This window comes from Ictidomys tridecemlineatus, chromosome 13 (assembly GCF_052094955.1).
Source record: "Ictidomys tridecemlineatus isolate mIctTri1 chromosome 13, mIctTri1.hap1, whole genome shotgun sequence".
NCBI classification, from domain to species: domain Eukaryota; kingdom Metazoa; phylum Chordata; class Mammalia; order Rodentia; family Sciuridae; genus Ictidomys; species Ictidomys tridecemlineatus.
The window spans coordinates 79,855,733-79,880,935 of NC_135489.1; the positions used below are offsets into that span (position 1 = coordinate 79,855,733).

The window sequence follows — 25,203 nt, forward strand, 5'->3', positions numbered from 1 at the left end:
TGGAGTACCAGAGGATAAATACAGGACTTATAAATATTGGGAGAATTTTAATTCCTGTATTTATCCTCTGGTACTCCAATATTTCAAAAGGCTTCAACCTACAGCTCTAAGAATCTAAACCAACCACAAACAGGATGAACTGAAAGAATTCTCTGCCAATTCACATGATAATCAAACCTCTGAAAATTAGAGGCAAGAAAATGAAAAAGACTAGTTAGAAAGTATGCAATACTGAGCAAGGAACACCAATTTTAAATGACAGCAGATTCCACATATGTAACCATAGAAACTAGAACTAAGTAGCACAATGGTTCTTAAATACTGAGAAAAAAGAACCTCAACTTGAAATCTATACCCAAGGAAAATATCTTTCAGGGATGAAGATAGAAGAAAGATATTCTTGACAAATGGACAAGTGAATTTGTTGCCAGAAGACCTACTTCTGAAGAGTATCTAAAGTAATTTCTCCAAATATAAATGATACCAGATTAGGGTTTGGAAATTCAGAAAGAAAGAAAAATAACATAATGGATAAAGCTAGTGTTAATATGAGATGTGTTTATGAGATATTCTTGTGATATATAAAATTATTAGATGATTAATTATTGCACTATAGGAGTCTTATTAAGGAAGTTGGGGCCTAATCTTACATGATAAAGATTGAACCTACTTTTTTTCTTCTTTTTCTATTAGATGTAGAGTCTCTAGTTTAATTCCTAGGTCATTGATCCACTTTGAGTTGAGTTTTGTGCATGGTGAGAGAGAGGAGTTTGATTTTATTTTGTTACTTATAGGTTTCCAGTTTTCCTAGCACCATTTGTTGAAGATGCTATCTTTTCTCCAATGCATGTTTTTGGCACTTTTGTCTAATATAAGATAATTATACTTTTGTGGGTTAGTCTCTGTGTCCTGTATTTTGTATCATTGGTCTACCAGTCTATTTTGGTGGCAATACCATGCTGCTTTCATTACTATTTCTCTGTAGTATAGTTTAAGGTCTGGTACAATGAGGCCATCTGCTTGGCACTTCCTGATAAGGATTACTTTAGCTATTCTGGTTCTCTTATTTTTTCCAGATGAATTTCATGATTGCTTTTTCTATTTCTATGAGGAATGCCATTGAGAGGGATTATGATTGGAATTAAGTCTGTACAATGCTTTTGGTAGTCTAGTTATTTTGATAATATTAATTCTGCCTATCCAAGAGCAAGGTAGATCTTTCCATCTTATAAGGTCTTCTTTGATTTCTTTCTTTAGGGTTCTGTAGTTTTCATTGTATAGATCTTTCACCTCTTTCATTAAGTTGATACCCAAGTATCTTAATTTTTTTGAGGTTATTGTAAATGGGGTAGTTTTTCTCATTTCCTTCTCAGAGGATTTGTCATGGATATACAGAAATGCCTTTGATTTTGGGTGTTAATTTTGTATCTTGCTAACATTTGATATGATACTCATCATATTTAGAGGTAATAAATAAGATACTTGAAAATTAGGGAGTGTAAATGGAACTGTGTGGAAATCTGGTTTCTATGCTTCCCTCAAAGTAGTAAAATGTTCATACTATAAACTGTGATATATCACAAAAGTATATAATGATATATGTAGCAAGCACTAAGAAAAATTATACAAAACAACATATTAAAAACTACGACAGAAAAAAAATGTTATTCTAAAGTTTCTGTTTTTCTAAATTTTTTCAAGTAACACATAGGCTGGCAAGAAAAGGGAATAGATGAAAGAGAAACAACAGAAAAAAATAAATGGAATAATTGAATACTAGTATTGTTTTTAAAATATTTTGTTAGTTGTAGATAGACATAATACCTTTATTTTATTTATTTATTTTTATGTGGTGTTGAAGATCAAACCCAGTGCCTTATATATGGTAGGCAAGCACACCACCACTAAGCCACAATACCAGCCCCAAATACTTATTTTTCATTATTTTTATATATGACAGTGGAATGCATTATAATACATATTAAACATATAGAGCACAATTTTTTATCTCTGGTTGTATACAAAGTATATTCACACCAATTCCTGTCTTCATAATGTACTTTGGATAACGATGTCCATCACATTCCACCATCATTTCTAACCCCATGACCCCTCCCTTTCCCTCCCTGGGAAGAGGGGTAAATACTAATATTTTAGTAATTATTTTAATGCTTGTTGTTTAAATATATCAAAAGATATCAACAGAGTGCAAAAATATGAGCCAATTTTATGTTGTCAATAAAAAACTCACTTCAAAATAACACAAAGGTATTTTAAAAGTAAAATGATAGAAAAAGATATACCAAGCCCTAATTAACAAAGAAAAAAGCAAATGTAGCTAGATATTTGGTAGATTTTAGAAAAGAGAAAACTGCTAGAGACAAAGTAAGACATTGCATATTGTTAAAAGGATGAATTGACCTGAAGATATAGCAATTCTAAAGGTGTATGCACAAAAAATAAGAGACTTAATATACATAAAGAAATCTGATAGTGCTGAAAGTAGAAACAGACAAAGCCACAATTATAATTGAGAACTTTAACACTCTCTTCCAGGAGCTAATAGAAGTATTAGGGAGAAAAATCACCATGATAATATATAGATATGAAAGCACAATCAGCCAGCAGATTATAATTGACCTGTACAGAATACTGCACATTTTCAACTGCTTATAGAATGTTCATAAAGATAGACAAATATCCTGGCATATAAAGCATGCCTCAACAAATTTAGAACTGAAATCATACAGTGTTTACTACCTGACTATATTGAAATAAAACTAAAGATGAATAAGAGAAAAATAATAAGAAAAATCACAAAATACATGAAATTAAATAACAACTCACTTCTAAATAATCTATAAGTTAAAGAGAAAGTCTCACAGAAACAAAATACTACAGAACTAAATAAATGTTAAAATAATGTAAAATATTGGTATATTGTGAGGGTAGACCCAAGAGGGAAATAGCACTAAAAGTTTACAATAAAAATGAGAAATGTCAAATAAATAATCTATATTCCAATTCCAAGAAATTAGAAGAGTAAGATCTAAGCAAGTCAAAAATAATATGTGAGAAAATACTAAATATAGGAGCAGAAATCAATTAAATTAAAAATTAAAATTAAAAGATATCAAAAATTGAAAAAATGTGATTATTAAAAATTTGGTAAGTTCAATAAAACTGTGGAAAGACTGATGGAAATAAAAACAAAAAAATCAAATCAACTACAACTGGGAAGACAGTATCACACCTATACATTTATTAATTTCACATCATGGAAGATATAGACCAATTTCTGTAAAATTCCAAACTACTAGATCTTAACAAAGTTAAAGTAGAACATATTAATATTCTTATAAAAATTAAGGCAATTCATTTCGTAATTTTAAAATGCACCCAAAATCCCTATGTTCAGATTATTTCACTGGAGAATTCTATCAAATAATTAACTCCAATTTTACACAATCTTTTCTAGAAAATGGAAGAGAAATTGCTTCCAAACTCATTTTACATATCAATATTAAGCTGCTACTCAAACCAAGCAAAGATAGTAAATAGCAATAATGAAGTAGTAGACCAATATATTTAGCAATAAGCAAAAAGAACTACACACTACATTCATTTGAAAGTTATTGTGGGCATGCTCAATTTTTTAAATATTTGAAAACTAATAAATGTTATCCATCATATGAACTAGCTTACAAATAAAAAAAATATGACATGATTATCTACATGACAGAGAGAGAGCACTTCAGAAAACTCAACACTCATTTATAGTAAAAATTCTCAGTGAATTAGGAAGAGAATTATTTCAAATTGGTAAAGAATATCTATGATAAAAATCTAAATTAAACATAATTATTAAAGAATGAATGATTTCCTTCCCCTTGAGACAAAGAATAAAGGAAAGATATTAACTCTGACTATTCTTTTAGGGGCAGCAGCTAAATTGGTTTACTTCTAAATTACTGGTGGAAATGTAAAATAATATAGTAACTCCATAAGTAGTTTGTACTTTCGGAAAAAGAAGCCTGCTTTTATAATATGAACCAGAAATTTCATTTTTTGGGCATTTATCACAGAGAAATGTATACTCATGTTGACACAAAAAGCTAAACATATATGGTCATAGCAGTTCTATTTATAATACTTCAAAAATTAAGCACAACCTAAATATTCATTGAAAGGAGAATAGTTATTCAAAGCATGACATTCCCATATCACAAAAATTATGCAATAAAATGAATGAATAATTGACATGCAGAAACTTAAATGGAATTTAAGAAAATATGATGAATGAGTAAAGTAATTCCAAAGAATTACCACAAAAATTATCCATTTATATAATTTTCTTTAAATAATAAAATTATATTGATTACTATTTGCTAGAGAGTGGGAATGAAGCATAGAGACTGTGTCACTCTAAAGGAGTAGTATAAGAATTCCTTGTGGTAGTGTTTCTATGTCCTGATTATGATAATGATTACATGAAATCACATCTGACAGGATTACACAGAACTGCATGTATACACACACAAATGAAAATAATAAAGTCTGAAAAATCTCTAAGGTGGTTTGCCACATTAATTTTCTGCTTCTCAAGTTGCATTATAGTTATGCAAGTTGTTCCTAAATTGGCAACCTAGCAAAGATGCCATGAAACACCCTGCAGATTTTTGTTCTGCATTCCTTTTATAATTAATTCAAAACTAAAAGTTAATACCAACAAAAATAGTGGAATGACTCAGTTATTCTTCCTTGGGCAATATTCTTTGATGACTGAAACAATTAGAAATTTTAAGTTTTGGAAGGGTCAAGAAAATCATCCTTATTAAATAATTCAATAATGGCACATTACCATTCAAGTAAAACTAAACCAAATAAAGCTCCTGTTTCTAAAAAAAATGTTTTTTTATAGCTTTATTAGTTTTCCTCATGAATTTTCCATTTTAATTTTCTGTCTCAAAGATTTTTTCATATTGAAACACTTGTCTATTTATTTACTTTATCTAATTTTTAATAATATTTCTCCCCAAAATAAAATTCAACTTTTGAGAATGACAGATCATTTTGCCTTTTGTAAGAATATCTAATAAAAGTGAGGAAATGGTTATTATAATTGAATTGACCACATACTAAGAGAAAATATAACCCATTAACTTAATAAGTTAAAAGACACTGTTGTATATCTCCAAATAATCCACATTTTCTTGTAATTAATTTTGATTTTCTAGTTTCAAAAGATTTTAAAAGTAGTTATAAATTAGTTGGTTGATTGTAATCTCTTGAATATGGCGATATGTTCAGGATATGACTTTTTTTGAAATTTTTCATATTGACAGAAATGGCAGATAATGTTTGGGTAAATATAATTGTTTCTTACTTGGCAATAGGTTCTACTAAAGGTCAAAAAATTTCTTACTATCATTATATCTGAACCTATTATATTCAAAATATTCAAATAGAGAAAACATAGTCAATCACAAACATTTTTATTTAATGACTAGCCATGATAATATTTGTAAATATCTGTTTTGTTATTTAATCTTCAATTTGAATTTTCAATTGAAATTAGGCAAATGAGTTTAAAAATTAGCCAGTGCCATGAGGAAATTAAAATATCTTTGCTGAAGATAAATCACATAATTTTTTTATTCTGAAAAGGATTTCTTTTGTGACTTTTTTAAAAATGAGAAATTTATATTTCTTCTCTAGAATTACTTAATTGTGTGAGTGTGTGTGTGTGTGTCTGATTTTATTCTTGATAAACTGAATGGTCTAAGCTATTGATGTTTTATTAGTCCAAACTTTTCTTTTCTCAAAATGAGTCCCTGGAAGAGATTAAGAAAAATAATTGTGCACAGAAAGAACCTTGATAATGCTTTCATTTTTAAAAAAACATTTTTAATTGACACACGATGATTGTACATATACATGATCTAGAGTGTGATATTTTAAAAATTTGTTTTAATTTTATTTGTTTCAGATATACATGATACTAGAATGTATTTTGACATGTTATACATACATGGAGTATAACTTCTTGTGTTTGTATATGATGTGGGGTTACACTGATTGTGTATTCATATATGAATATAAGAAAGTTATGTCCAATATATTCTACTGTATTTTTTATTCCCATAACCCCTCCCTTCCCTTCACTCCTCTTCTTCTTGTCCAATGAACTCCTACTCTTCCCTCTTCTTATTGAGTGTTAGCATCCACATATCAGAGAGAACATTTGGCCTTTGATTTTGGGGGATTGGTTATTTCAGTTAGCATGATAGTCTCCAGTTCCATCCATTTACCAGAAAATGCCGTATTTTCATTCTGCTTTATGGCTTAGCTATTGGGAATTGAGCTGCTGTAAACATTGATATGGCTGCAACACTGTAGTATACTAATTTTAAGCCATTTGTATATATGCTGAGGAGTGGGATAACTGGGTAAAATGTGGTTCTATTCCAAGTTTTCTAAGGAATTTCCATACTGGTTTCCACAGTGGTTGCACCAATCTACAGTCCCATCAGCAATGTATAAGTATACCTTTTTCCCCACATCCTCTCCAACATTTATTGTTACTTATATTCTTGATGATTCCATTCTGACTGAAGTGAAAAAAAATCTCACTATAGTGTTAATTTTCATTTCTCTCATTGCTAGAGATGATGAAAATTTTTTCATAAATGGTTGACCAATCACATTTATTCTTTTGTGAAGTGTCTATTCAGTTCCTTTGACTAATTATTAATTGGGTTATTTGCTTTGTGGTGTTAAGTCTTTTTAGTTCTTTATATGTACTGGAGATTAAGCTTTATCAGAGCTACAGGTGGTAAGGATTTTCTCCCTTTTGGTAGGCTCTCTTTACCTTCTTGGACTGTGATATTTTGATATATTATGCAATAGGAAGTGATCGATCAGGGTAATTAGCATCCATCACCTCAAATATTTTTTATATCTTTATATTGGGAACATTCCAAATTTTCTCCTCTAGATATTTAAAATACACAATAAATTACTTACTGTAGTTGCCCCACTCTGTTATACAGCACTCATACTTCATCTCATTATCTAATTCTATTTTTTTTACCTGTTAACCAATGCTTCTTAATCTTCACCTTCTGGCCTCTGGTAACCATTATTGAACATTCTACTTCAAAAAATTTATTTTATTAAACTTTTTCATATGTGCAGAACCATGAAGTATTTGTCTTTTTGTGCCTATAATATTCTTTTTAATATAACATTCTCCAAGCTCACTCATGTTGCTGCAAATTACCAGGTTTCATTCCATTTTACATATAAATACTATTCCATTATGTTACATACATGTACATTAATACATCACATTTTCTTTCTTCATACGTCTGTAGATGGACATCTTGGTTGAGTCCATCTTAGTTATTATAAGCAGTACTGCTGAAAATGTTGGAATAAAAATATCATTTTGGCATGGTAACTTTTATTCCTTTGAACATAAGTCTATCCTTTCCATATTTTTCAAGATGTGGACAACGAAATGAGTATAATCTTCTTTGATTTTTGTAGGGCTATATCAAGTTCATTGTCACATTTCTCATATATATTTTTATATTGTAATAAATACTACTAATGTAAAGAAACATAGCTTATATCTCCTTTTGCAATATAAATCACAATCATTTATTTAAATAACATTACTCACAAGTAGTATGAATCCAATTAGGATTTGAGTTGCTTTAATAGTTCCTTCACCTTCAAATAAACCAAAGTAATTATTCCATACATTTTGCAAAAATAAACAAACCAACCTCTTCATCTTTTAAATTCAGAGTAGCTTCCATATAGAATGTGAAAAGGATGTAGAGGATGTAGGTTGGTTTGTAGAGATATGTGGATTATTCCCATCTAAAATTCATAATGTATATACTGATTCACATATCTGTAATCAATAATAAATTATATGTATACATTAGGAGTACAAAAGTGAACCCAGAAATAGCATATACCACCACTTTTATCAGGTTTGGGCCCCTGTTGGTGTATAAATATGTTATTTTTTTATCTAACAATATAATTTTAATATTGATTGTGCTATTTTTCCTCTTTGGTTACCCATTTAACTTTTAGGAATTGTAGCCAATATCCAGGATGGCATTCAATTCTTTCATTGTTTTCTAGTGTTCATAGCCTTTTGTTCTCCTAAATTGGTAACAAATAGATATGGTAGATGTAATGGTAAATGACTTATATATGACCTCCTTCCTTTTAAAGCAATTGTGTTAAAATCTACATGCTATTCAGTAAGGATACTCAAGCAACCATTATGGAGAAGTCCTAGTGGTGAGGAACTTGAGCCTTTCTGCAGTGAATAGGAATGGAAGCCTTCTGACAATAATCATGTTTTTATAGGATCCTCCAAACTCTGTCAAGATCTCAGATGACTACAGCCTTAGCCAATTAATTAAATAAAACTACAGAAATATTTTATGCTTTAAGTATTCAGTTAAGTTAAGCTAAACTCTCCCCAGATTATTGTCACAAAAAATGAAAAACAATAAATATTAACTAAATTTTAACATAATGTTTTAGTAGCAATAGAAGACTACATAGAATTTGGTAAGAGAAACATTATTGTGGACAGAAGGAACCAAAATTTCAATATTTTTGGAAACATATGTTAGGAGTTGTTTGAAAGAATTTTGAAGAATCTTTTATCAAAATGTTAATGATCATAGAAATGTAGAAGCATGGAAGATTTTGAGCAGACTCTGAGTGAGAGGTTAAAGAGAAATAACAACACAATCTTCCTGGAAACTATAAGGAAGAAGATATTTTTCCTATAGTGGCCAAAAACAACTGCTGCCTATGACAATATAGGAAGAAGTAAAATATGCAAGATCAACTTGGGAATAGGACCATGAAAATTTCCAGGTAAAATGTGGAGGGAGCAACTGTTGTTTTGATACTTCCATTGAAATTCCAGAGAAGGGAAATAACATAATGAAAAGATTCTTAACAAAGTGAGCCTGGGCTTATGGTTTTGAAAATTCTAAGTCTCTCCAGATAGTAAGTAATACTACGGTAAAAAGTTGTTTTCGGCTAAATATTAAATCCAGACCAATCTCAGATATCCTGATCTAAGATTAAATTGAGAGTTTAATATAAAATCACTTAATACCTGAGAAAGACCAGTAGTGATACTTCAGAGGGAATGCAATAACACAAAAGACACTAAAGATTTTTGACAGCCGTTGCTTTACTCAGGATTTTTTTTTTTTTTGCTTAATTCATTTATTGGCTCTAATAGTTTATGTTTTGTGTGGAGTCTTTGGAGTTTTCTTTATATAAAATCGTGCAAATAGTGAAAAATTGATTTGCTTCTTTCCAATCTGGATGCCCTTTATTTTTTTTTCTTTTGTCTGATTGCTCTGGCTAGGGCTTCCAGTACTATGTTGATAATAAATGTGGTGAAAGTGGGAATCTTTGTTACGTTCCAGACCTTAGAGAAAGTGTGAGCATTCATCTGGAACATCTTAGAGAAAGTGTGAGGTAGAGAATGGATGGAAGGGTAGCATGGCATCCTCTAAAGGTAATGTGCCAGGTGTGGCTAAACTTCTGAAGGGAGCACTTGTGTCTTGTGATCTTTCCCACCTGCATGTATTTCTTTTCTTCTGATGTCATCTCTGTCCTGTGTGCTTAGCTGCTGAATGTTGACATATCTCTGCATAAGTGTTAGCTGGAAATCTTGGTGTTGGCTGGCCCCAGTTTAAGGTGAGGCTTCTCACAGGATAATTTATACTCACAAGACAGAACATCTGGTGAAAGTTGGAGGGGTGATTTTCTGGCTCCACAGGGAGATGGAAGGCATGAAAGAGCACAGGTTGCTTGTGCTAATTTAAAAATAGGAAAGGTAGTCTATGGTAGCTCTCTTTCCCTCTGCATTGTACCCACAGCCACTCTTCCATGTGACTATCCCCATCACTTCCTTTCATTCCCTTCCTCACTCCCCTGTCAGCTACCAAATTACATAAGGAATACTGCCTTTTGTCCTTATTGTGATAGTTTTTTAAAACTGTTGTTACTATAAGTCAAAACTCCAGGAATTTGATAAAATCAAACTACTTTATCTTGTTTAAATTAAAAAGAAAAGAAAGTTTTTTTAAAAAATAGGACAAATAAAAGGGTATGTTCAGACAACTTCCTGGGCACACATAGAGGTGAAGTTGTGAGGGTCTAGGGCACTTCATGAAATGCACAGAATTTCTTGCCCTGAGTCTGTGAGAGCTTTCCAGTGCAATGTGTATCTGAGGGATAGGGTTTAGCCCATAAAGGGTTCTGTCAGGTGTCTAGCAATTGGAATGAAGAGAACTGCTGCCTGAGAAAGCTGGCCCCCACAATGGGACCCAGGAGAAGGCAGCTAGAGAGAGCCCGTATCCCTCACTGGTAACAAAAACCACTACCTCTGTGTCCCCAGAGTTCCCTGAGGCATCTGGGCCTTTCCTCCCTCTGTCTTGCTCAGCACATTTGGAGTAATTTTCACAGTGCTCAGCTGCTTTATAGAGACAAATGTCACATTCAAATTTGGAGATTACATACTCTGAGGCTGAGGATGATTTGTGAGAAATTCTTGGATTCTCTTGCTTCAGCTCCCTCTGGAACTCTCTAGAAGACTCTGATCATTTTATTTCATTTCTTTTTAAAAAATGTGTTCCAATTAGTTAGTTACACATGACAGCAGAACGCATTTTTACTTATTTTACACAAATGGAGCACAAATTTTCATTTCTCTGGTTATACATGGGGAGAGTCACACCATTGGTGCAATCATACATATACATACAGAAAATTTCTTATTCAAACGAAAGAGGTTTTAATATATCTATGATCATTTTCCCTCAATGGAAGCTCAAGGTAGATGCTGTGCATCTTAAAGATATTTGTTAATGCTTATCTATAAGAGCAAATTTCAATAAAATTCACCAAGAACTCTCACAGTTCTTAAGATTTATGAGAAACTCTTGGATTCTCTTGCTTCAGCTCCCTCTGGAACTCTCTAGAAGATGCTGGTCATTTTATTTCATTTCTTTTTTAAAAATTTGTTCCAATTAGTTACACAAGACAACAGAATATACACAATTATACATTTGCAAAAATACCACCAGATTAGATTAAAAAGGACATAGTCAATATAATTATTTTAAAATTAGATAATCAAATTTCTCCAAGAAGTAAAAAGACTGAGAAGTTTACTAATTTGCAAATACAAATTTTCATGAAAAAGGAATGGTGTCACAGAGGTCAGAACTTTGGATCATAAAGAAGTACTCTAAGCTCCTATTTTCTCCAAGAAGAACAATGGCATAAATATTAATATAGATATAATGTAGTATATTTAATTACATAATTAATTCCTTGCATATTTAGTATTAATTAATACATATAGATTTCCTGTAGATGAATTGCTTTTTGTTAATGAATAATTCACATATATATAAAATAATTTCGCAAGAAATTATGAAAAAATTGCTTTGAAAGCCTATGTTTATTGAATGATAATGCAACATTTACTCATTGGTGGTGATCTTTGCTTCAAAACTTCACAAATTACCATAGTTCATTTTTATGCTTTTTATTTATACAATGGATTAATGTTTATAAGGCATCAAAATATGCAATGTCTATTCCCATTTTTTTCTTTGCAAAGTCAAGAATAACCTGAATTTAATTATATTTTTTATTATTTTATCATATAGCTTTCAAATAAGGTAATTTGCCATGTTATCCATGTATCACATTAGCGTCTTTTATTCATTATCAAAGTTCATATATAAGAAGAATATTGTGTTATTACAAATTATGCTAAATATTCAAATTAACATTTGATATTTTAAATTGTAAAATGGAGTTTGAGCTCTATTTTACTTTAGTAAACATCCTTAGCCAGCCTGTGACAGCCCAAGGATTATGGAAATTACAAGTGTGATAAATACTTTGGAGATACTATCTGACTGATTAATTTTGGGGAAACAATTTTTATTTATAGAAATTAAATTTATTATAGAGTAGAAATAAATACTTTCTTAAAAATCAATCAGAAAACTGGCACAAAGGAAAGGTTCACTTCAGTTTATTACACTAGAAACCCAGGGTTTAGATTTATTGCACCAGTTATCAGAGGTCATGCATGGAAAACATTAGAAAAATACCATCCCACACAATTCCTAAAGAATTTCCTAAGAAGTGAACTCAACTAAATCAGACATTATTCAACTAATGATCAGAGAGATACATTTAATATATGAATTTAAATTTCATGTCAAATATTATTTGGGAATTTCACATTGTCAGTACCCTTCAGACAACATATAGATTATGATGAAGCCTTTTTTTCCTCTTTGTTTCCATTTGCATTAAAAGTTTTTATTAGAGAAATTCAGAGCAAAAAAATGTAGATATCACTCAACTTTCAAATGAATATTGCATGCATACACATATATATAGGTCATGAGTTTTGAGAAAAGAAACTTGTGTTCCTGTGGGAAATTAAGCACAATACAAAACAATTAAATTACTTATCTATTTAATGAAGATGAAGTAAGGCAGTAGCTTATTAGCCAAGGATTAAAGAGGACAATAAGTGTGGAGTAATGGAGGAAGAGAGGGACAGGCCTGAAAAGGAAAATGTCTAACAGAGTAGTCTTTTTCTTTTGTTCTTTTATTTTCAGTTTTATTTGACAAATATAATTTTATATGTTTATGATTTACAATATGGCTAATGCAAGCTAATTAATATATGTATTACCCCACGTCTCCTTTTTGTGTAGAAAACACTCCAAAACCTCTCTCTTAGCAATTTTCAAGTATACAAATATTGTTATTAACTCTGGTCACAGTGATGTATGGGAACAATAATTTCTTCTGATATCCTTTCAAAAGTTTTCCTTACATACATTTAACTCCTTTATTCACTTGTAAATCATATATTTACTAAATATGATTATTTTTAAGAAGTTAAACTGTAAAAATACCTTGGGAAGTAGTTACATCCAAAATGCTTCTGAAATTGTAGGGTGGAAAGCAGCTTCCACAAAAAGCATTTATGAATTAGCAATGAAGTATTGAGCAGAAATGAGTATAACATGATAAATAAGTATCAGGAGTAACTTTGTGAATTATGAAGCACTCCTATATATCATAAAAGATACAAAAAATGTATGAACATCCTGCTGTGAATTAAGATTGGATTAGTATTTATAGTACACTTATGAATTAAATATGGGGAGACATTCTCAGAAATACACCATTATGTGTTTTCATTATTGTTTAAATATCATAGAGTATACTTACAGAAACTTAGATGGTATAGGTTCATAACTTGACGTGGCCTTTTGATTCAATAAAGAGGCAGTAAGCATGAGGCTTCTGCTGTGTAACACAGCAAAAAGATTCACAGTAAACTTTTAGTGTGTGTTTAGAAGAATTAAACTAAAAGAATGTAAAAAGAATGACAAAAATTGGGATTTCATCTACGATGTGTAAGGCTCTATGTTTGATCTTCAGAACCTATACACAAAGGGTAGGGAGAGGAATGGTAAAAAAAAAAAAAAAGAAAGAAAGAAAACACAGTTACTAAAACCCAACCTAGTTTTTCCTATAAAAATTAAAATTATTTATATCTTTATACTTTTTTCTATAATAGAAAGTGTGAAAAAAATTTTATATCACATGATTATTATTTTAAAATATTATCATTATTTTGCAAGATTAAAATATTTCAAACTATGTTATTTTACATGTCTTGGCTTTTAAATAGTATAGGCTAGCACATATCTAGAAGTTCTTTGTTTCTCTAAAGTGCAGATTAAATGATATAAACTGTCAATGATATTAATTTTAAATATGATTTCTCATATTAAGAATCTTTTAGCTGAGTGCATGCTTAAAATTCTAGTAGTTTGGGAGGGTGAGGCAGGAGTTTTGCATGCTTAAAGCCAGTATCAGCAACTTAGCAAGGCTTAGTGAGAACCTGTTTTAAAATTAAAAATTAAAAAAAAAAAAACAGCTGGGAATGTGACTCAGTAGTGTTTCAATCCACAGTACCCCCCCAAAATAACATCTTTTATAATCATTATTTTGCCTCTCATTTTCATGTATTTTCTATTAGTATAATGCTTAGATTTTTTAAGACTATTGGACACATGCCATAGTTGTTTAACATTCATTAAAGAAAGAAGTGGTCAATTTTTTAATATCCGTTTCTATTTCCTTCCTGGTAGTTATATGTATATGACTATGATCTTTGACTCGTGCATAAACTAAGAAGTATATTCTCAATATTGTTTAAATGTGCAAGCTTTTTCTTTAATAACAACACTCCTATTTTCCTGCCACTATTTCCAGTTTGAGGGCTCAATCTCTGAAGTCTGTGAATTTCCTTGTTTTGTATGAATATCAAATATCTAAAGTTCTTGAAAACTCAACTCCATATTACAAGAGTTATGCTTTATTAGGTGACTATTTGTATCCTGGTCAGCCAGTGATATTGGATTTAGTAGTGTCGTAAATTTTATAGTAACAATAAATCACAGATTTTAATTTCTTATATTGATTTTCTAAAATACTTGGTTAAAATTGCACTTAAGGGGCTGTAGATATAGCTCAGTTGGTAAAATGCTTCCCTCGAATGCATAAAGACCTGGGTTCAATCCCCAGCACCACACACATAGCCACACAAAAATGCATTTAAGAAGACATTATGTAAAATTTAGAAAGATAGACCAGATTTTATCCACTTAATAATTGTGGGGAAAAAACTGGAAATCATAATCATATAAATCACAATGACAATAAGGATAAATACTATCAAACACTAAGAGAAAAACCTATTTTCCATCCAAGTTACACATTCCCAATTATGTTTTTATTATATTTCTATTAAAGTTGCTAAAAATGAAAAAATATTTCATGTATAATCACTTAGATGTAAATAAACACTTTTCTTGAAATTTTGTTCACTTAATTTTTGACCCCTGATTTACACAGAAAATTAAAATTTTTATATGCTTTTTACAGTGAGCTCTCTTAGCAAAGCCTGAAGCAGCTTGCCAATTTAATATGCTATTATATAAACTGCATAGCTACAGTTTTGCTTGTTGTTGCTCCTCAGTCTGCTTCTAAATAAATATGGCTGTGGCGAATTAAAATCCAAACAGAAAATAAAGTCTCATTTTATTCTCAAAAAAATAATTAATAAAAGTATATTATATTAAAAGCCTTAACTAGCAACATATTCATTCACTACTGTTATCAACTATAATGTACCATACCTAAAATGATGTGCTATTCTTTTATAGACCTGGAAGCACAGCAGGATTTTTTACACCAGCATCACACAAACATGTATAATGAATTGTGCCATGACATTTCGATGACTGCAATGTTACTGGGCCAAATTATTTGCCACAGTCTGGCTGGGTACCAATAACGGAGCCACCACAAAAGCCTTGTAGACTCAAACAGCAAATCTTTATTCTCGAACTCTCACTGGCACTCTACACGCACGTTCTGGGGACAATACACACCTCCACTGGGCTCTGCATCCCAAAATACTCTCTGAATTACTGGAGAACTCAACAGGAACTCAAGGAGTGGGCGCCTGAGGCAGCAGGATACGCCCTATGTCCAGCATGATCCACACCCTAAACCTGGAACCGCCCTCAACCTGGATCCGCCCTGATCCTTGAGCTGGGTCACCTTTCTCAAACATTCATGCAATGTCACTTCAAATGACCTGGGTCCAAGCCCATTTCCACAATGGATAGTCTTCCCTCTAGCAACATTGGGTAGGCTGACAAGGAAATTGCCATGCATCATTCCTACTTGGCTATGGCTCTCAGCGATTATTCAGCTGCATTATATTCATATGAGACCACCATCATACTTGTAGTCTTTTGTTACCTGAAATATTATGTAACAAATGATTGTATTTTGATTTAAAGAAATATTGGGAAGAAAAAATTGTGAAATTTAGATTGAATGTACTATAAAGATTGAGAATTGAGACAAAATAAATTCTAGATAAATTGTAATAATTACTATGTTTTAAGACTAGGTGCTAAGATGTGTGTTTTTCATCTGTATAAGTGGCATTATATTATAATATGGCATTTTATCTAATACCACCAATGATATAGGGAATTAGAGGTGCAAGATTTCATCTGCATCTATTAGCTTCTTCAATATGATCTCTTTATTATAGTTATTTATTCTTTATGCCAATTATTTTTACTAATATACCATTGTTTCTCTCTTCTCCTTTTATTTTTTTTTGCAAAACACTTTTTTATTGGTTGTTCAAAACATTACAAAGCTCTTGAAATATTATATCTTATACATTAGATTCAAGTAGGTTATGAACTCCTATTTTTACCCCAAATACAGATTGCACAATCACATTGGTTACACATCCACATTTTTTACATAATGACATATTAGTATCTGTTGTATTCTGCTACCTTTCCTATCCTCTACTATCCCCCTTCCCTCCCCTCCCATCTTCTCTCTCTACCAGCATCTACTGTAATTCATTTCTCTCCTTGTTTATTTTCCCATTCCCCTCACAACCTCTTATATGTAATTTTGTATAACAATGAGGTTCTCCTTCCATTTCCATGCAATTTCCCTTTTTTCTCCCTCTCCCTCCTACCTCATGTCTCTGTTTAATGTTAATCTTTTCCTCTTGCTCTTCCTAGCTGCTCTGTTCTTAGTTGCTCTCATTATATCAAAGAAGACATTTGGCATTTGTTTTTTAGGGATTGGCTAGCTTCACTTAGCATAGTATGCTCTAATGCCATCCATTTCCCTGAAACTTAAATTATTTTATCATTTTTTAGTACTGCGTAATACTCCATTGTATATAAATGCCACATTTTTTTATCTATTTATCTATTGAAGGGCATCTGGGTTGGTTCCACAGTCTAGCTATTGTGAGTTGTGCTGCTATGAAAATCGATGTGGCAGTATCCCTGTAGTATGCTCTTTTAAGGTCTTTAGGGAATAGTCCAAGAAGGGCAATACCTGGGTCAAATGGGGGTTCCATTCCCAGCTTTCCAAGGAATCTCCATACTGCTTTTCAAATTGGCTGCACCAATTTGCACTCCCACCAGCAATGTAGAAGAGTACCCTTTTCCCCACATCCTCTCCAGCACTTGTTGTTGTTTGACTTCAGAATAGCTGCCAATCTTACTGGAGTGAGATGGTATCTTAGGGTGGTTTTGATTTGCATTTCTCTGACTGCTAGAGATGGTGAGCATTTTTTTATGTACTTGTTAATTGATTGTATGTCCTCCTCTGAGAAGTGTCTGTTCAAGTCCTTGGCCCATTTGTTGATTGGGTTATTTGTTATCTTATTGTCTAATTCTTTAAGTTCTTTGTATACTCAGGATATCAGGGCTCTATCTGAAGTGTGAGGAGTAAAAATTTGTTCCCATGATGTAGGCTCCCTATTTACCTCTCTTATTGTTTCTCTTGCTGAGAAAAAACTTTTTATTTTAAGTAAGTCCCATTTGTTGATTCTTGTTATTAACTCTTGTGCTATGGGTGTCCTATTAAAAAATTTGGAGCCCCACCCCACAATATGTAGATCAGAGCCAACTTTTTAATTCTATCCGACACAGAGTCTCTGATTTGATATCAAGCTCCTTGATCCATTTTGAGTTAACATTTGTGCATTGAGAGAGGAGGGGATTCAGTTTCATTTTGTTGCATATGGATTTCCAGTTTTCCCAACACCATTTGTTGAAGAGGATTCCTATATTAGTTTTTATAATGAAGAATTTAGTAAGTTACTATCATTTTATATCTTAAATTAGTGTGGACTGGTATTGTGGCTCAACAGTAGAGTACTCACCTAACACATGTGAGGCCCTGGGTTCGATCCTCGGAACCACACACACACACACACACACACACCAAAAATAAATAAATAAATAAATAAATAAATAAATAAAGATATTGTGTCCACCTGCAACTTAAAAATAAATATTTTAAAAAATTAAAACAGTAAAAGTAAAGTTGAGATATTAAAATAAGATTAAAAATTAGGGTATATTTTCTATGTTTTGTAAACTTTCATGAACTTAATTCTTATTTAAATGTTCTGTGTTCTTCTATAAGTATATTTATATTGTCAAACCTGGTTGACCAAAGGTAATAAAACTCATTGTCTTGAGGCTAAAAAAAGAATTTACAAGTAACTTTTTATGCTTCTGTGTTGTTAACCATTGCATTTTCTTCTTTCCAACAAAGAGTTCTTGTTATTCTTGGTATGAAGAGACAACATTTATTAAGAAGAACCAGCAATATCAATATGTGCATAGCTAACATGAAGATATACAATATTTATATGGGGCCTTTGGGAAGTAACTGGGTTTGGTGGAGGTCATGATTGGGGCTCCCACAAATGGATTAGTGTTCTTATGAGACAGAAGACAGCTTATTTTCTCTGTGTCACAGAGGGACACTAGAAGGTAGCCATCTGTTAGCCAGGAAGAAAGCCCTCACCAGAACCGAACCATGCTGTACATCCAAAACAGAAAAATCAATATTTGGTTGCTTAAGCCACCCAGCCTGTACTACTCGAAATGACAATCCATGCTGACTACACCATAGGCCATTTCTCCAATTTATATAAACCACTTCTAATCTGATTTCCATAGCCAAGGCCTAAAAGAAGTGCCACTTGTCAGAAGGAAAATAAGAATGGAAGGCAAAGGATATTGCAGGAGCTGTGACCTGATGCTCTTTTGGTCATCATTAAAGATAGGGCTTGGAGGATTTTTCAGTGGTAGAGCCCTTGCCTCGCATGTAGTAGACCCTGGGTTCAAGTTTCAGAACTGGAAATAGAAAGGAAAAAATTACAAGAATGAGAGGCCTAGACATGCAGGGAAGGGGTTGTCCTTGCATGACTGGGGGACTTCCTGAGCTTGTAGGGACCATGACCTTAACTGTGTGGGTGGGACAGGTCTGAAGCCTAAGAGTCAACTCACTTGAGTGGCCTCCTCCCTGACCAACCTGGCATCTGAAGAAGCCTCCCTCAGGGCATTGGAAAGTTTGATGACAGAATTTTTCCATGACTGTAAAACCAATTAAAGAAAATGTGAGATAGAAGAGTTTCTTGATAATTTTGTCCAGCAAATAGGAGCCTAGATATTCTGCCTCTTCTCTCCAGCACAAGGGATGACTAAGTAATAATGTACAGTTAACTATTTTGTGTGTGCAACTTTAAAAGACCATTTTAATTTAGCAGCAAAATGTGAGATCATTTATATCAAATGTGTCTGATTTTACCACTGAATAAAATCATTTCATATTTATTTTTAAGTGAACTCATTAGGAGTCTAAAGTCTTCTAGTCCAGTATGTTGAGGTTCTGACCAAGATCAATTTAATAGTTTAGAATTATACCACTTGCACTGGTCACATTAGCTATGTGAGAGACACAGAGTCATGGTTCTACAGGCAAAACCATCTTGAGACGGATCTCATGACTTCCCAAATTGGCAAGTTAAAAAAGAGAAAAACAAAATGTGCTGCATTATGGTGCACAACTGCAATCTCTTTGAAAAAAACTATTTAAAAATAAATTATTTTTCTAGTCTCTCCACATAAAATGATAGAAGGCTAATGTTTAGAATGGCTTTATTTTTGTATAAAAATTATCTCACCCACTTTACCTCAGATTCCAGTAAAATTAACATTGGAAAAAAATCTGTTTATTCCCTATTTTGAGTGGCTATTAAGTGACTGAAATTTTTATGCTTTATTTTCAAGTCTAGTATCCCTATACCTGTAAGTAGTATTTAGTTCAGAAAAACAAAAACATTTTTTTTCTGTTCCCACAATAATACCCAAAGTCAACACATTTCACACAAGTGTTCAAGGTATTTTTGGGCAAAGATATTCTATCAAGACACAATTAGCATGTGGTGAAGAGAAAAGATGAACTACTCTGTCTGATGCATCAATACCATTTAGTCCTTCACTATTTTCAAGAATTCCTTCCATTTGTTTGAAAAAAATAATAATTTAAGATGATCACTCAGCAGGAATGAGAAATATGATCCAAACATTCTAATATCTTCTGCCAGGCAAAAAAAAATGTAACATTGTATTTAGTAAAATCTATTCATTCCCATTGCATGACTTCTACTTTATACTATTGTTTCAAATCCATTCACAAAGTCAATGGGTTAAAAGAGCACCCATTTGGTATTTAGATTATTTTATCTAAAGCCAGAATTCTAAATATTCTTGATTTAAACTTCCATAAATTCTTAACTTAGAACTTTGGCCATAATGGCTAATTACAATAATTGTAAATGCTTAGAAGAGTAATTGGTATTTTAATGAACATTTATTCTGAACCCTATACATAAGAGAGTGGTTTAGTTTTTGTTGCATAGCAAATATCCTGAGATGAAAACTTTTTGTGGTGCTTTCTTGTGTTTTCTTGTTTAGCTGTAACCACTGTCAATATGCTTCTGGGACAATAACATAGACAGTTAAAGATTTGGATTCATCTGCATTGGATAATGAAGTTTTTACTATACTTTTTATGCAGACGAAGAAATTAAATGATGAATCCTGGCATTTGTTCTTTTTACTTTCTTTAATACTATTAGGAGAATCTCAGGGAAAAGGCTGATAAATATTAGAAAAATTATGGCCAACCATGTGGATATAGGAGACAGCATTTGAGCAAATATGAAATACATTTTCTGTTGTTTGAGAAAAGGCCAAATAATTCCTCCCCAGAAGGATGAGAAAAAGACATAAAAGGCTAAAGAACCCCAAATGATTTATCTATGTCCAGAATCGAGTATCCAAGGCAAGCTTCAGAGTTACAGTGAATACTAAGACTGTAAAAACAATGGTTCCAAAAGTCCAGTTTCTGTTTACTTTCCTTTATCTTCTAGAGATGCAGTCTGAAAGAGAAAGCAAGTCCCAAAGAAGAATATTGTCCCTTCAAAGGCAGCCAGAAATGTTCACTCCAAGAAGGGGCCCAACTCTAGCATAGCATTACCAGAAATTTTCATATACAATCATGGGTGTGAAGTCAGAGTGTCAATGTTGATGTGCCATTCCAGGAGACTGTAGGCTAGAATGGGCAGGGAGGTGAAGTGGATATTCTACATTGTAAGTAGCATCATACAGTGGCTATTGTGAGAATCCCCAGAAGAACTAGTATAAAAACTGTGGCAAAATGAAACAAAGTTCTTATAGAAGAAATACTGTATAAGATGTGCTATTCTCACATAGTATAGATGTCCGTGAGCCAATAATAGTTTCTTTAAATGTTTAAACCTGGGAACAGAATAATCGCTGTTCCTGGCTGCTCGGCTACCTTCTTTGCCTTGAATACCTATGCCCACATGGGATTTCAAAATCATGCTAACATTGTTGGCACCATCACTGATGGACAGTGTTCTTGGACTGCCTTTTAATTCTTCACCATTCTGACAATCTGGGCTTTCTCTAACCGTGCCTTCCAGCAGCAAAGCACTGCAATGCACTTCATACAAATTTGTAGGAAAATGCTTTCATAATTGTTTGAACTAGAGTCCTGACTAGAATTTAGTATAAATGAGAATGTGGAATCATCAATGATTAATCCATATTCTTGATGTTCTGTTCACGCTTTTTTAAGGCTTCTAGTAATTCCAGAAAATTCATGCAGCAACTTCTTCCAATATTCTAACAACAATTCATGGACTCCATCTTCTTTCCTTTCACTTTCTTCAAGAGATTTTGTGGTCAATTTTAAGAGCTCAGTGTAAGTTTGGAAAAGGTAACAGGCATAGCATGTAGATTTGGCTGTCTCCATTTTGGCCCCAGTAAGCACCCAGACTTTCAGGCCGACTGCATGCAGAGTTTCACTGGTCTCTGCAGCTTGACCTTGTAGCTAGTCTTCCACTGAAGTGGCTCAAATTAAATTCATGTTTGTCTCAATATCATCAAAAACCTTTTCCATATTTTCTCTCTGTCTTAAAAGGCCATATTTGCCTCCATAAACTGTCTTAATTATTTCATAGTCATCTGGAGTAATTTCTTTGAAGGCCACATACAGTGTCTTATACCCATTCATTGCATTACATTCCACATGAGCTAAAGCTCAATTTTATGTTTTTTTTTTTTTTTTACCCTTGGAAAAACTGCTGAATCTGCTCCTTTAAAAAAACAAAAGAAGTATGTTTCCTCCTTGAGTTTTCACAATTACCCTCAGACATTGGTGGATGGAATCAAAGTTTAAGGTGCGAAGAAGTTCATACTCTTCTATTTTTTTCCTTTGGTTTTCTAGTCTCTTACATCCATTCTGACTTCCTAAAATTGTGAACCCATACTTTTTAGCTTCTTTCATCCAAGCTATTTTATCTGGTGAGGAGAAGATATAGGTTAATTTAGCTTATTCTGTAGCTCCATCAACAGTATCATTTCTTTTCATTTCTAAACATAAGGCATGCAGAAAGTCTTCTTCTTGATTCTTATCTGCTTTGTCAAAATATGTTAAATGTCTAAAACAATCCATCAGCCTCCTGAGTTACACCTTTATATCTGTGCCAATCTATGCGGCATTCAATAAATTACATGATATTTTCAGTAAGTGTTCCAGTCTTATCTGTAAGCACATAATCCACCTGACCGAGTTCTTCATTGAGATCTGATGTGTTAACCAAGCCTCCTTCATTAATCTCTTCATCATAAAAGTTTTTATCCCATGAGATGAAGAAGAAGCCCAAGAATTTCTGCATTTCTACTGTGATATACATGGAGACAGGGATAATAAAGTTGAATAGAACCAAAAAAGATAGGAAGTCCATGGAGCATTTTCAGAACATTTAAAGTCTCTACTTCTTTCTGTGTCTTTTGGTTATACCAAGGTTCATTCATTGTATGGGGTACTTTACCATACCTACGATAGAGTAGTGCATCCTCCAGCTTTAGTGAATAAGATAAATAAATATACCATCAAGGGGGCATTAATGTATTTTTCAACAGCAGAACATTTTTGAGATTTCCCTTGATAGTTCAGAGCCATTTTGGTTTCCATCCCAGTGTAAACAGCAACTCCATGTATCTTCTTGGTTTTTTTTAAATGTAGCTCCCTTCATCAAAAGATTTTCAGGTCCTAAAGGCCTGGCAACAGTCTCAAGACTATTACTATAGATATTGATTCGCCCAACACACTTGTATAGGTCAAATTGAGGCTGTTCAATCACTGCTTGGAGGTTATCACTGGACTCAGCTGTACACATTTCAATGGTATCCCATACTGCATAATCTATCTTTCAGTTAGATTCCCCATCAAGACTAGCTGTAGTGACATAACAGGTTTCATCAATGGTACCGGATGATAGAAGAATAAGATCACAGAGGAAGGTTTCATCTGCATTAACTTCTACTACATCACCAAGGTTAATTTTTTCACTTTCATTTTGCAGTTGCTTTGCATTTTCAGTAATGTAAACAGTGCTCTTGTTGACTTCATTGTTGGCTCTGTGTCTCAGCCCATCTTTATATCCCTGTTTGATGGCTGTACCAGTTATAACAAAGAAAAACCGAAGTCCACTGGTAACTGGACTAATTGGTGGGTCTACTGCGACCTATACAAGGAAAATCATGAGAAAACAAAAATTTGCAATCCTTCTAAACTGTTCAAACAGGTCCTTAGGGAGGAAATTCCAAAGTGTATACTTAGATGAGATTACTCTATTATCCCAAAATCTGTGCAATGTAAGCTTCTGTTTCTGAAACTGGATGACTGCCAACAAATACTGTGTACATAACAACTCATTTCTCTTCTCAAGCACAATTCACTTTCTTTGTGAGGTTGTAAACTCAGGCTTTGTCCAGTTTAACAGTTTTTAAAATGTGGCTTGAGGGTCCCATCTCAGGATAAGATGAAAATCTGTGGCTGCCTGCCCAAATTCATTTTGTCTCACCATAAAACCTTACCTGATTTTATCCAGAACAAACTCTGCAAACTTACTTTTAGATAGGATGTCAAGATTGGCCCGAAGACAACTTCAGAAGAGCTGGTTTGTTTCTGTGAGGACTTCAGTGTGGCTTGGAAGAAGGAATTGTGGAAGCACCCTCTGGACCAGGTGCAGAAGGTGCTTAGGCTCCTGACAGGTATCTTGTAGACTGTATGGGACAAACAGTGTTACTGCTGCCACTTCATTACCATCCCCATCCTCAGGAGAAAGTGGTCACTTACTGAGTGACTTGTTACAAAGTCCTACTTCAGCCAAATTGTTGAATCATGCAATTCCCACCCTCTAAGCTGAGAGATAGCATATTTATTCCCTTGCCTTGGAGTGCCTGGCCCACCTCTTCAGTTGTATTCCTCTGCCTGCCAGCATCACCCCATCTTTCCTCACCTACTTCTTCCATTTTGCATACATTGGCTGTGACATCTTGACCAGAAAGATAGCATCAGTGAATGGCAGCAGCCAGAACTATGTCTTGGGTCAGGAGCATTGGCTGGCTTGGGATCCTGGCTGGCCTGCATCAATAAACTCATGTCCAAGAACTTTGTGCTCATGGAATTCAAGGAGTATTTACTACATATGTTCCAGCAGACTTTCTACTTCCTGCAGAAAAATCACCAAGGATAACAATGCCCACACAGTGAAGAGCAGGCTAGAAGAGCTGATGAGAGAGTGTGGGGATCCTGGTAAGGAACAGAAAGATCTGAGGTGGTACAGGAACTGAGACTGCTGTTTCTACATAGGCAAGAACAGAAGAGGTCCATGGAGGTATAGGAGTTACAATCGCCCTTTACCACTTGGTGTTGCTTGACAATTTTTACTATTTGACTTTTTCCAAGTGAACATCATGCAATGTATAAGATTGTTGTTATTGTGGGTTTTACACAAATGACAAGTTTCCATCAAAAGATAGGAGAGATGTGAATATGGGTCCAAGTTAATGTGGAGCACACCTATTTTTCTCTGTTATGGTTCCCTGGAGTGAAGTCTAAAATTTCCCTGGCCCATTTTTTTAAAGTACTTTAAAAGATGACATCATCACAGTAGTCAGAAGAAGTGATCATTATTTATTTTCTTTTCTGATGATGTCATTTATGTTTCTTACAACTTGCAGTAACATGATGCTACTGCTGTATAAAGACAAGGGAAATTGGAAACATATATAAAAATTA

General features: G+C 33.1%; 1 pseudogene; it reads right to left on the reverse strand.

Moving 5' to 3' along the window:
- Positions 1 to 20,596: 20,596 nt before the first annotated feature.
- LOC144369709 (phospholipid-transporting ATPase IG pseudogene) lies at positions 20,597 to 23,825 on the reverse strand (annotated as a pseudogene).
- Positions 23,826 to 25,203: the final 1,378 nt, after the last annotated feature.